Source organism: Myxine glutinosa, chromosome 11 (genome assembly GCF_964187855.1).
Source record: "Myxine glutinosa chromosome 11, kmMyxGlut1.1, whole genome shotgun sequence".
Taxonomy (NCBI): Eukaryota; Metazoa; Chordata; class Myxini; order Myxiniformes; family Myxinidae; genus Myxine; species Myxine glutinosa.
Genome location: NC_136271.1, coordinates 3,952,926 through 3,967,826, shown reverse-complemented (window position 1 = coordinate 3,967,826; position 14,901 = coordinate 3,952,926). Strand labels below are relative to the sequence as shown.

General features: G+C 45.4%; 1 protein-coding gene across 1 annotated transcript in view; it reads left to right on the top strand.

The window, feature by feature from the left end:
• Positions 1 to 14,901, top strand: part of LOC144888279 (ATP-dependent clpX-like chaperone, mitochondrial) — a 343,583-nt gene that overhangs the window by 301,832 nt on the left and 26,850 nt on the right. The window lies entirely within an intron of this gene.

Genomic DNA, 14,901 nt, shown 5'->3' with positions numbered 1-14,901 from the left:
CATCACGTTCCACAGATGCCCCAATGGTTGTCCGGCAGGCTATCTCCATCCCCGTCCATTCGGTTTGACCCGCGTCCATCGACCAACATGGCATGGCAGGTCATCACATGCCAGTTGTCCCAAAGTCTCAGGGAGAGGGTGTCAGGTCGCATGCCCGGGTGATCACTACATCAGGCCCAAGCTGGCCATCTGCGGTGCCACCACCAAAGCGCGACCCACAACACCTCCCCCTAGTGGTCCTCAATAAATGCCAACCCAGGCTTGAGAAACCACCTCGGACCCCTCTGGAGGTCTTAACCCCCACCAGGGTCCGGTGACCCTGCTGGCCCGAGCCACCAGCTCGGACGGCGCCCCGACGGACAAGGGACGCCACACTCCACCAGACCCCCCGTGGGACCCAGGTCGTACGTACCTCGACACCCAAGGCTGGACCCCACGTCCAAATCTCGCCATCACAGCCCCCCAGCTGGCTGGCATACCCAAATTTTGAAAGGGGCAACTTTTGCCCGAGGCCATCACCCATGACCTCTCCATATCCAGATCCCGCAGCCCGGGGACCAATCCAAACCATGGCTGCTCCAAATCAAGTTCCCATTGTAATTTTATTTTAAATTTTATTTTACAAATTTTCATTCCCACTGCCAAACCGCAGCTGCAGGGAACAACCTCTACCACCGGTTGTTCTGCCCCTCCCTGCAGTTGATCCAAATTCCCTACAGGGACCAAATCTCCAGAAGCTCTATCTCCCGATCCTCCAAGATCCAAATCCAGCCCGGAGCCAACACACTCCCCCAAATGGTTGTCCAATTTTGGAGCCTCTGTTTCCAAATAGCAGTGTACGGTGAGCGTCCCCTCGGTCATTCCAACCACCTCCTTGGACCAACTCACCTCTTCCCCCAGACTCCTTTGGGCCTGGACAAGCTCTACCTCCATGGGACTGTCACAGGTCTCCAGCCGCTGGATCGAATCATCCTCATCCTCATCATTTCCACAAATCATTCCTGGCCCCGCCAGGCTTTGATCAATATCCCCAATAAATACCCGGTCCGGCTCTATCGCATGGACCCCCAAAAACTCTACCCCCTCTTGCTCCGCACCACCGCCCTGGTGCTGCATAATTCCAAATTCATCCCCCGGTTGGGGTGTTGTGACATCCACACGGTCCCGATAAACAACCAGGCCAGAATGTGGGAAACATTCCCCATTACAACTCTCACATTCCAAATTTCCTTCCCCGCTCACCTGTGGACACTCCACGTTTACCTGCAGGCATTCCCCATCTACCTGTACACATTCCCCATCGAACTGTGGACATTCTCCGCTCACCTGTACACTTACCACAATTGCCATTTCCCTTTTTAATCCATTAATTTGGTCACTCATATCCTTCAGTCCTTCCCTCCATTCCTTCCCCTGCGACTCCATTTTATTTTTCATCCCTTCAATTTGTTCCTCCAATCGATCACTCATTCCCTTCATTCCTTCCCTCCATTCCTTCCCCTGGGACTCCATTTTTCTTTCCATTCCTCCCATCTCCTTACTCATTTTATTTTCCAGCCCGTCAATTTTATCATTTATTCCCCGAATTTCTGCAAGGTTTCGCTCACCCTCGGCCCTCTGAGCATTTATTAAATTTACTATGGTCTGGAGATCTATCGGGGCCGTCCCACTTGTTCCCGACTCCCCGGTAGGGGAGGGGCATAAGTTGGTGCTCGGGACGAGGGAGGTTCCAAGGCTCACCTCTGCATCAAATTCCCCTATTTCCGGCTCACTCCCAACGCTGATGGAGGCCTCGCTACGCACCTCCATTTCATCGACCTCCGACATCCGCTTTTCGGAAGGTCGTTCCCCGCGCGCGTATTTATTTCAATTCCAAAAACACAATTTAAATTTGACGAAGACGCGATATCACGCTCCGTGTGCCCAATTGATTACTAAATTTCTCCGCCTCGCCTATAAAAATTTTGCGTTCGAACGTCGGGCGCAATGCACGCCCGACCGTGTCGATGTCTCGCCGCGGACAAAAACATTTGTCCGACGGGTTCAAATCCTACACTCCTGACACCACTTGTTACGCAACCGTGATTAACACCACAGTTACGGATGGCCGATTGCGAGACTTTACACTCCCGAGGCGAAAACTCAATAGCGGATTCCAATCAAGCACAAACGCGCGGAATGGCGGGACACAGCGAAGGCTCCACAACCTTACCTATTAAAATCAAACACCCAGGAAACTGCGTTCAGATATATACAAAAATAATACAAGGATTTATTAAATAAAAGCAAAGACAGTGACAAAGCAGCGCCGGTAAATCTAATATCCTAGATCGGGACGTCCCCACATGACTGACAGCAAACACAAAACGAGGGAGATGAATTACGAAAAGATTACGTCACGTCGTTCAAAATGTACGCGGATGCGGGCTTATCTTGTCTGTCTTTCGTCGTCTTTGTGGCGGCCGTCCAACACCGCTCCTTTCGGCCCGATCGCACACCACGAGGTCCCTCGCCGAGCACCACGCACCAAAAAGCACCATGCGTCGACGACCTCCAACGCGGGCACAAACTCCAGAACCAAGAGGAATGGCGAAAAGGAGGAGAAAGCGCGCAGGTGCAACTGCACGCCTCGTCCTTCCAACTCGCTCCGGGACTGGTCTCGCCTGCACTCGGTTCAGCGCGCCTCCGAACTGCTCTGCTCTCAACTTACACCGGGATTGCTAGCAGCCAACTGCCAACGAACTGCTGCCTCTGCTGAGTGCCAACTGCCAACGAACTGCCTCCACGATGGCGTCCGACCGTCGCTATATATCTCTCGCCGATGACGTCACATTGGCGCACTGCTCAGCCAATCATAGCCTCCCAACTCGCCGGCTCGCCCAGGTCACGCCCTCTGCGGCATCCTCACCACTCCGCGTCCCCGACCCCGCGGTCCTTGTGTTATAACACGTGCCAGGCGAGGTTTGTAGGCCTTGGAGGTGTAAACGGTGGCGGCCAATTGTGGCGGTGTTTTTGGCCTGGTTTCCTGTCCATTTGTTCCGAAGTCATTGTCAGGGAAAGGAATTATTTAATGTTGCGCTAAGGACCTAACTAATGTTTATGTGGTTTGCAGTGCCATAATGGACAAAGGTTTGACTACTAGGTGAGACTCACAGGGGCGTTACCTTTAATCCCTCACTATTTAACACTCGAACCTCCAGGTAGATCCACAATCATACATCTTCCCCCGACAAACGCCTAAACATCAAGAACTTATTACATGTAGAGTCCCTGTCACGACAGCCGAATACCTACCTATTCAGATCTACCTAGCTCTAGATGTTGCTCTACCAAATTCATAACAATATGTTATGAAATCAGAGTGGCCAGTCATTTCATTCATAAAGATGTATCAGTGAGTTTATGTAAACTCTTGTGTACATGTATGGGCACATACATGTAGAGCTTGGACATTGAGTAATTTATGGAAACGTGACTGATGATCATGATGTCTTAGAAAAATTAAGATTGGTGAGTAGATCAACCATGTTAAGTTTTCTCTTTTTCACTCTAAAAATATGTTGATATATTTCAGCTAACTGTGGTCTCAAAATGCAGGAGATTGCACCATTTTGCTTCATTTTTTTGAAAAATTTCCGGGGGGGCATGGCCCCGGACCCCCCTAGGGACGCGTGCGACATAGTCGCATGCCAGCCTACCACTTTTCTTTCAAAAAAGGTTGGCAGGTATGCACACAATTTTGATGAAACTTGACAACAACCTTCATCACCTGTGTTGTACCAAAGTTTGTTCACAGCATTAAAAAAAATCGGGCCATGAGGGGTCTACTGGGGGGTTGCCCCCCAAAATATTGCAAGTCACAAAACCACTTGGAGAGTGGGGATATTGTTTTGTAACATCATTAATATTGTGCTTTTATCAAAAGTGTTATTATTACTTTTGTTATGAGAAGCAACTTTGGAAAAACTCCACGAAAAACTCCTTGGAAGAACTCCACGTTAGAGGCAGGAAGAGTCGTGTTGTTAATCCTTGTGGGGTATATAAACTACAGTAGATCTACGATCAGGTGCGTTCGTCGACGTGAAAAACACAGACTGATGTGCGGATTCCTCCAAATTTATTTCAGTTCAGTGTTAAACAGCATTATCGACTGTTTAAAAAGGTAATCAAACATGTTTGTGGTTTATAATATTTTTACCGCCTTGCGCAGCCTGGTGTTGGCCTCACGGTTAGGCTGAAAAAAATATATTGTTGGTCTCTGGTCAGACCAAAGTTCCAGAATTGATGCGGCGATGCGGTTTTTTTTTTTTTTTTTGAAAAGCATGGATTGCACATATAGAGGTGTTTTTTGTGTCCTCATGCCTTGCGGTCCTCGTCATCTGCAGTGGCGCCGTCCAGAGAGAAATTAAAGACAGCCAATGGGACTTGTAGGCCTTTTTTTTTGTAAATAATGAACACAAGCTTAAGTTATTTTAAAATGTATTTATTCTGAAAATTATTAACTTCTTCAAGCATATTATAGACTGCCATTTCGATCTCGAGTTCGCCTCGCCGTACCGTCAAACATTCCAATGCGTCAACACTGCGCATGCGCAAGTGGTCTAACAGGCCGATGGTCTCCCACGATCTCTTCTCCCTGTCCACCAGATTATCACAGACACTTACTACTTCATGACAAACGAGATAGGATCCAGGCCTAACTAACGAGACCACCCGCAGCTCTCTAGGCCTTCTGGTTGCTTCACACGAACCCGACAAAGAACGTCTTCGTTTCAATAAATGACAATATCCAGCCGATAGAGGCCTTGCATCGCGTGGGCGTCGTCTATGGCAACCGGTTCCGGCCGCCATCTTGGGTGGAATAAACAACATGGCGGGAAAGCTGTCATTTCGTCAGACGGACCTGTCAGTTTACGCCCGTAGCTTGCCCGTTGAGGCGTTTTTGCAGTATTGCGAGAAACTGAGTCTGTGTCATCTGCCTATGGACCCGTGTGGACCAACAAGTACGCCACACATGCGCCACACACACTCCACAAGTACGCCACACACACTCCACACGTATGCCACACGTACACCACACGTATGCCACACACACTCCACACATACGCCACACACACTCCACACGTATGCCACACACACTCCACAAGTACGCCACATGTACGCCACACACACTCCACACGTACGCCACACACACTCCACACGTACGCCACACACACTCCACAAGTACGCCACACGTACGCCACACACACTCCACAGTCCACACACACTCCACACGTACGCCACAAGTACGCCAAGCGTATGCCACACACACTCCACACATATGCCACACACACTCCACACGTATGCCACACGTATGCCACACACACTCCACAAGTACGCCACACGTACGCCACACACACTCCACTTGTACGTAACCAAATGCCTAATCCTGCTTTTCGCTTCGCGAGCGAAGGTAACAACCTCATGAGCCATATTCTCACCTGAGAGCTGCAGTCGAGGCAGCTATGAAACCGTTTTAGCGTTGTCGTCCGGATGAAATCGGGCTGTACATCCGACAGCACAACAACTATTTACCATCGTGTAGGGGGCAATTTACATGTGAGACGAGTTTCAAATTGCTGCCATGACGTATGGTGGCAGAAGCAATGTTTTGCCACCTAAGCGGTCACGTGACTAAGACGATGACATCACATGCAACTTCCCGATTGGATTCATGACGTCACGGCACACAAAACTACTCATATCTTTGGAACGGCTGGTTGGATTTGGACAAACAACACGCAGTTTTGTATGGGAGAACCGTGCGCGAACGTCTATATCAAATTGGAAAAAAAAATTGTTGACGCGCAGGGTCAAAATCGATGCGCGCGCTGACCAGAGACCGGAAATATATTTTTCTCGGCCTTAGGGTGCTGGCTTGGGATCCTGGGATCCTAAGTTCGAATCCCGGTCGATCGTTGAATTAACTCCGGGGGGTTGACTCAGCCTGTCATACTTCGGGAGGGGGTGCTCCTTTGTAAACGGCACAATAAGCTATTCACATGTTTACACAGTGTTTGGCCAAGGAGGAAAACCCCTTGGCGAGGGGGGGGGGGGGGGGGGGGGGGATTTTATTCGTGTTAATGTTGTTTTGTAATAACATTAATATTATGCTATTAATTATCATTAGTTTTGTTATTACAAGGGTCCTTGGAAAAAGTCAACGATGAAGCTAAGTTAACATTTATATACACCTCAACACACAGCTTTATTGGTGGTGAAAACCCGCTTGTGTAAGAAAACCCCCTTGGGGAGGGAGGGGGGCAAATGAGCGTGGAACAACCTTCATTGTTTGACCCTCAGTCATCCTGTCAAGTTTGGTTGAGATTGGATAAGTAACAACAGAATGTATCGCGATCAAAAAATCATCAGACAGACAGACAGACAGATGCCAAATTGCGTATTTTAGTATGATGATTATGATGATGATGATGGTTATTCATTCACATGATGATGGGTATTGACATGTTACTGACTATTGAAGTTATTCATTCAAAATATCATTCGTGAAGAAATAACAAAAATTAAGTTTAAGAAGTATGGTGGAAACCACAGTCAAGCTCAAAGTTTAAAAAACACCTTAACCCCACACAAATCATACTCAAAGTTTAAGAAACACCTTAACCCCACACAAATCATACTCAAAGTTTAAGAAACACCTTAACCCCACACAAATCATACTCAAAGTTAAAAAAACACCTTAACCCCACACAAATCAAACTCAAAGTTTAAGAAACACCTTAACTCCACACAAATCATACTCAAAGTTTAAAAAACACCTTAACCCCACACAAATCAAACTCAAAGTTTAAGAAACACCTTAACCCCACACAAATCATGCTCAAAGTTTAAGAAACACCTTAACCCCACACAAATCAAACTCAAAGTTTAAGAAACACCTTAACCCCACACAAATCAAACTCAAAGTTTAAGAAACACCTTAACCCCACACAAATCATACTCAAAGTTAAAAAAACACCTTAACCCCACACAAATCATACTCAAAGTTAAAAAAACACCTTAACCCCACACAAATCAAACTCAAAGTTTAAGAAACACCTTAACCCCACACAAATCATACTCAAAGTTAAAAAAACACCTTAACCCCACACAAATCAAACTCAAAGTTTAAGAAACACCTTAACCCCACACAAATCATGCTCAAAGTTTAAGAAACACCTTAACCCCACACAAATCATGCTCAAAGTTTAAGAAACACCTTAACCCCACACAAATCATGCTCAAAGTTTAAAAAACACCTTAACCCCACACAAATCATGCTCAAAGTTTAAGAAACACCTCAACCCCACACAAATCAAGGTCAAAGTTTAAGAAACACCTTAACCCCACACAAATCATGCTCAAAGTTTAAGAAACACCTTAACCCCACACAAATCATACTCAAAGTTTAAGAAACACCTTAACCCCACACAAATCATGCTCAAAGTTTAAGAACACCTTAACCCCACACAAATCATGCTCAAAGTTTAAGAAACACCTTAACCCCACACAAATCAAGCTCAAAGATCACACAAATCATGCTTTAAATCCTGACAAATCTCACACTCTTACTATGTCTCTCCGAAAAGATCGACTGAACAACCCTCCCATCTACTTTCTGAATAATCCTCTCCAAGAAGTTCTGTCGCTCAAGCTTTTGGGTCTCACTATCTGCCATGATCTTTCCTGGGAAAACCACATTTCCAAGCTGGCCTCCAAAGCCAGTCGCCGACTGGGCATCCTCTGTCGTGCGAAGTCCTTCCTAGGCACACCTGAGCTCCTCAACACATACAAGGCTTTCATCCGCAGGTCAATGGAATACTGTTCTCCCCTATGGGCCGGTGCTCCTGCCTCACACCTAGCTCGGCTTCACGCTGTTGAAACCAAAGCTTTCAGAATCATTGGAATCTCCCGCGATGGCGCTATCTCTGAGGGTCTTTCACTCACTCACCGCAGGCAGGTAGGTGGTCTTTCTGTTTTCTACCGACTCCTCTCCGGCCTTGCCCCCCCAGCTCTCTCTGTGCTCTGTCCCCTAAATATTCCTACAGGTCGCACAAGATCTGCCAGCAACCCTCTGATGGTTAAACTGCCGAAATCTCGGCTCTCTGCTCACCTTCACTCCTTCATTCCTCTTTTCTCCCACCTCTGGAACAAACTCCCTCACTCTCTTCAATCCCACTCCTCCCTCCAGGTCTTTAAAACAGCTGTTAACCACCATCTCCCTCACTCCAAGGGCTCCAAACTCCAAGGGCCTCTCACTCACTCACCGCAGGCAGGTAGGTGGTCTTTCTGTTTTCTACCGACTCCTCTCCGGCCTTGCCCCCCCAGCTCTCTCTGTGCTCTGTCCCCTAAATATTCCTACAGGTCACACAAGATCTGCCTGCAACCCTCTTATAGTCAAACTGCCAAAATCAAGACTCTCTGCTCACCTTCACTCCTTCATTCCTCTCTTCTCCCACCTCTGGAACAAACTCCCTCACTCTCTTCAATCCCACTCCACCCTCCAGGTCTTTAAAACTGCTGTTCACCACCATCTCTTATCTTCCCCCATCCAAAACCTTGATCTTTTCTACCCCCGCTAATTCACCCCAGATCCACCTTGTTTGAAATTCCAACTTTTTTCCTGGAAGTCCTGGCAGTGTCCATATGTTTTATACCTCTCCCACCCCACCTTCCCATGCCTCCTCCCCCAAAGCCCTCTCCCTCCCACAGATCTCTCAATGTCTTCATGTCTCTCGGTCCCTGCTCTCAAATGTTGTTTGTGTCCTTCCCCCTCTCTCCCCATCTTGTCTACCGCTCCCGATGTTATTTGTTTTATGTGTCTGTTTGTCTTTCTGTGTGATTAATGTTCGCTCTTTCACGAGCCTCGATCTTGTATACAAAAAAAAAAAGAACAAAAAAAAACAAAACAGTTTAACACCTTAATAGACCAGGAGCCCAGAAGGTTTATTCAAGTGAAAAGCGCCGATGCAACTGACCACGTGGGTTGAAAGGGTTCTACCCCCACATCACAAAAATGCATTGCTGCCGGGTCAGGGCCTGTGCCTTCCCGCCCAAATCGCCCAAAATAGGGACGCCATTACCGAAAATCATATTTTCATCAATATCTGGAAAACTATACATGGCAGTATCACAAATCTGGTGTCTACACCCAAGTTTCATGGTCAATCATTATAAAAACGCATTTCTCCTGAGCCAGGGTTTTGTCTTTCCTGCCCATAAGCACCCAAAGTGCCCAAAGTAAGGAAACCATTGCTGAAAATCATATTTCCCTCAATATCTGGACAACTATACATGGGAGTATCACAAATCTGCTGTCTTCACCCATGTTTTCATGGTCAAACATTACAAAAATGCAGTTTTATCCTTAGTAAGGGTCATATTTTTCCCGCCCAAAGTAAGGAAACAATTGCTGAAATCCTACTTTCCTCAATATCTGGAAAACTATACATGAGAATATCACAAATGATGTGTCTACACCCATGTTTTCATGGTCAATTATTACATCGCCAACAATTGCAGTGCTTTTAAAATGACTAAATTCACCATGTATTATCTAAACAATGGTGTATTATATTGTACCGTACATGGTGTTATGTAACATGTCTTGATTTTATTGCAAAATTTGCTATACTAGTTGCACCAATGTTTTTGATTTCCTTAAACCCCAAGGAACACAGCTGGGTTGGTGTCATTTTTTTTCTATTATTCCAATGGTGGCCATTTTGAATTTCACAATGTCCGCCATTTTTACATAAAAATAACTATATCTCAGATTCTAGTACAGCATCTAGTACAGTTATTTTGGTGCCAATGGGTAGGTTTATGGGATCAAATAATTCAAATTTACCATTATTTCCAATGTTGCTGAGTATCCATCTGCCAAAATTCAAGATGGTGGCCAAAATGGCTTCCAAAATGGACGCCACAGCAGAAAAAAAATATCTGCCAGCTTAATGACTCTGTGGAAAAAAAAAAACGTGACCATGATCACGGGAGATGGTGATAATACGAAATTATTGAATTAAATTGGACACATCTGGGTATCCGCAGTAAAAAAACAAAAACAGCTTTAGAGGGCAGCACAGTGACTACAGGCTTTGTTTACTACAACCATGAGCTCATCTAATTGGGTGGAAGTTCTGCATGCCATTGTTTGTATCAAAAGGTTAAGAAACTACCTATTTTATGGTAAGTCTGCATATTTTGTACATATCATCTTTTGTAGCTCACTGTTGGGACTTAATTGAAAAAAAAGCTCGCTAAAAAGTATTTAACAAAGAAACATTCTAGTTACAATTATTATTTGTAAGCTTATACCCTTCATGGCAAAATTGATCACCATGCTGTTCAAAACCCAAGAAAAAGTCATAGCTTTAAAAAGTAGTCATATGAGAACATTTCAACAATGCTCTTATTTCCCAAAAGTTGGTCAGCCATTATTACTGACCAAAAATTCAATAAAATCTGCTGTATTAGCTGTTGCTGTGACCATTGCAAAGCAGTTGCTATGACTTTTTTCAAAACTACGGAAAGCCATAGAGGACATCCTATGTGAAATAAGAACTAATGCGTGACAAGCGTTACGCCTAGGTCCCCCGTCGGGGAAGAGATGCGAGTTGACAAAGTGGAAGACGCAGAAAAAATGCTATGATATGATATTTCGCTCACAAGGTTCAGACATACATGGAGGCAGCCATCTTGGATTTCGACGTGGCGACCCAATTTACAATAGCGTTCTTCCTTATGCTGAGATAATAATAATAAAGGAGTCTTATATAGCCCCATCAAGCAGAGTAAACTACCCTCATGGTGCTTTACATTATCATGCAAACGCACACACACACCGCATACACACACACACACACACACACACACACACACACACACACACACACACACACACACACACACACACACACACTCAGACACACCTTCACTCTTGCCCTATTCCTCTCCCACCCCATTCAAAACCCACAGATGTGTACTCCCCCTCCTCCTCCACTCCCTCCCCTGCACATGTACACAGACATACTCTCGATCTCTGTCCCACCTCAAACCAAAGGGAAAACAGGACTTAGACTTTGAAAGACTTGTGAAACAGATAGGTTTTGAGGGAGGTTTTAAAGGCAGGAAGAGAGTCAACATGTCGAACAGAGGAAGGCAAGTCATTCCAGAGCAGAGGTGCAGCAAAGGAAAAGGATTTCTCGCCAAACGACTTGGTGCTGGTGCGCGGCGGCTCTAAGGTCATAGAGTCATCGCTTGAACGAAGCCGTCGCCGAGGTTCATAGAGAGTGAGCAAATCGGAGAGATAGTGAGGTCCCGTTCCACACAATGATTTATAACATAGTGTGCACATTTTGTATTTCACACGAGCAGAGACAGGCAGCCAGTGTAAAGATTCAAGAAGCGGAGTAACATGGTCAGACTTCTTCGCCTTACAGACAAGATGAGCGGCAGAGTTTTGAACCTTTTGTAACTTATCCAAGAGAAACTGAGGGCAGCCAGCACACAAAGAATGACAATAGTCCAGCCTTGAGAGGACAAGGGCACAGACCAGAGTTAGAGCAGCTTGAGGAGTAAGAAAGTGGCGAATGGATGCGATCTTTCGCAGCTGAAAGTATACTGATTTGCAAGTTTGAAGTACTTGCTTGGAAAATGTCATGTTACAGTCGAAAACCACACCAAGGTTCTTGGCCGACGAAACAAAGTTTACATCGGTTTCACCAACATGAATAGTGGGAGGAAGTGAACATTGTAGAGGACATCTGTGCGATCTTACAATCATAGACTCTGTTTTAGCATCGTTCAGCTGAAGTTTGTTTTGGGTCATCCACGCCTTCACGTCGGCAATACAGCCTTCTAACACTTCAACAGTGGGCACGATTTGTTGAATCGTGCTTCCTTTGTACAGCTGATTGTCGTCCGCAAAGGCGTGGTGATCAACTGAATGTCTGCCGTGGTGATCAAATAGAGGTCTTCATCTATGATCATCTTCAAATAGAGGTGATCAAACAAGATCAAATAGAGGCTGAGTGTACAAAAGAAAGAGGATAGGTCCCAGGACTGAGCCCTGGGGAACGCCAAAGGAAAGCGGAGAAGGGGCTGATTTCTGGCCATTGACAACAACTGTTTGCACTCTATCAGTAAGATAGGACATCAGCCAAGAAAGGGGAGTACCAGTTATACCAAATGTGATTTCAAGACGACGAATTAAGACACAATGGTCAATCGTGTCAAAGGCGGCAGACAAGTCCAAAAGAGCAAGAACGGAAACCTTACCACAGTCAAGAGGTCAGAAGATCATTGGTTATTCTTAGGAGAGCGGTCTCTGTGCTATGGCCTGGTCTATATGCTGACTGGCGAGAATTGAAAAGATTATCTGAAACTAGATGGTCATTCATCTGTGATCTTTGACAGGAAAGACAGGTTGGAGATAGGACGGTAATTTTTCATATCGTTAAGGTCAAGGGTGGGCTTTTTAAGAAGTGGTTTAACAAGAGCTTGCTTAAAGAGAATCGGAAATGAACCCGTAGTCAGAGAATCATTGATAACTGCAGTAATAAATGGGAGGAGGGTGTCCAAACAGTCAATAAACAAATCAGTGGGAAGGGGGTCGAGATCACATGTTTTTGTGTTTGACTTGAGGATTGTACATTTGACAATTTCCTCAGTAACAGGAGTAAACGAACTAAGAGGTCGTCCGTGAAAGCAGTGTTCAGCATCATCGAAGGAAAGGAGTGACTGCTTGTCAAGATTGTTTCTTATTGACTGAATTTTATTGTGAAAGAAATGCAGGAAGTGTTGGGGTAGTTCGTTTTGAGGAAACACAGTGGGAAGAACGGATTTCTTTTTGGTGGCAAGCAGGCGGTTGGTAATGCTGAACAGTTGCTTGCAGGAGGAGCTCCTCTTAATCTGATCAGAAATATATGACGTTTTTGCTTTCAGAATGATTTTTATGATGAGTCTTTTAGCTATGTTATACAACTGTTTATGGACTGTGAGGCCAGTCTTCAGCCACTGTCTCTCGGCACGTCGTCGTCCCTTTTTGGCAGCCCTGACTTCGTCGCTGACTGCGCTGAACCACGGAGTACTCCTGCATCTGGGAACGGCGCGCCATGTCGCTGGAGCATGACAGTCCAACGCTGTGCGGAGGCAACAGTCGAGGTCTTCTGCAGTGACATAGGAACGGCCAGAGAGACGGGTGTGAAGATCCTCTTTAAAGGCGGAACGGTCGATGGCACGAATGTTGCGGGCAGTGATGAAGGTGGGCTGAAGACGAGGAACAGCAATACTCAGGTGGCTGGTGACACAGAAGTGGTCCGAGGTGATAGCACAGGAGATACACCCACACACCAAATTAGAAGTTGGTACTTCGCTTATTTTTCAAGATATTCATCTCACAAGGTTCAGACATACATGGCGGCGGCTGTCTTGGATTTTGACGTGGCGACCCAATTTTAAACAGCGTTCTTGCTTGTGCCTAGATACACCCACACACCAGATTAGAAGTTGGTACTTCGCTTATTTTTCGAGATATTTCGTTCACAAGTTTCAGACACATATATATGGTGGCGGCCATCTTGGATTTTGACGTGGCGACCCAATTTTCAATAGCGTTCTTCCTTATGCCGATATACACCCACACACCAGATTAGAAGTTGGTACTTCGCTTATTTTTCGAGATATTTCGCTCACAAGGTTCAGACATACATGGCATCAGACATACACGGCGGCGGCCATCTTGGATTTTGACGTGGGTTGCGGTTAATGCTTAACGTGGGTTAATGGTAACGGTTAACGTGGGTTAATGGAGGCACCTATGACATCATCATTAACATATTTTATTCCACATTGGGAGTACTTTACAATGAGCCATGTTAAAATTTTTCCATGGAGCGGTTTCAGAGATATCGAGGTGCAACGTCGTTCAATTTTTCCAAGATGGTGCCAGTACCACGTGACCTATGACATCATAATTATCATTAAAAAATTATACAGGAGGAGGAGCTCCCATGGTACAAATTTTGTGTCCATCGGTCTAGCAGTTGCAGAGGAAATTGTTTTTTTAATACTGATCAGATCAAGCGTAGTACTTGTCAAATTATGACATCATAATGAAGGCACCGATGAAATCACCATGAACACATCTTATTCCCCATGGGGAGTACTTCACAATGAGTCTTGTTTCGACTTTTTTCATTGAGCGGTTTGGGAGATATAGAGGTGTAACGTTTTTCCAAGATGGGGTCTGTACCATGTGACCTCATTGAGGTCATTGTACGTCATAATTATGGATAAAAAAATTCTACAGGCGGAGGCGCTCCGATGGTAAACTTTCGTGTCAATTGGACCAACGGTTGCCGAGAAAATGAATTTTAAAATGCAGACGCTCCACATACGTACGTACCTAAGTAATTACGCAACCGAATGCCTAACCCTGATTTACGCGAGCGCAGGGTAATGACGTGCTTATGTAATCCATAATTCGCTGTCTATGTGCCAAGTTTGAACAACATCGGCAAATGCATGTACGAGAAATGGTTAAGGATGTTTTCAACATCAGGTTTTCTACAACTAAAATGGCCGCTAGCCGGCCATATTTGATCGCATTGCGAAACAAAACAATGTGCATATGTATACCATGGTGTATTGTCTTTGTGCCAAGTATGAACGAAATCAGTCCATACATCTCCGAGATATGGTTGCGAATGCTTGAGACCAAATCCATGAGCCCCTGTTTCAGGTTAAATACAACGGGGGCTAATAAACCACTGTAATAGTAAAACTAGGACAATAAGATGAGGGTTGAGGTAGCACTCACCCTAACCTGTGCCTCTTATAATGGGAAATTAGTTTGAA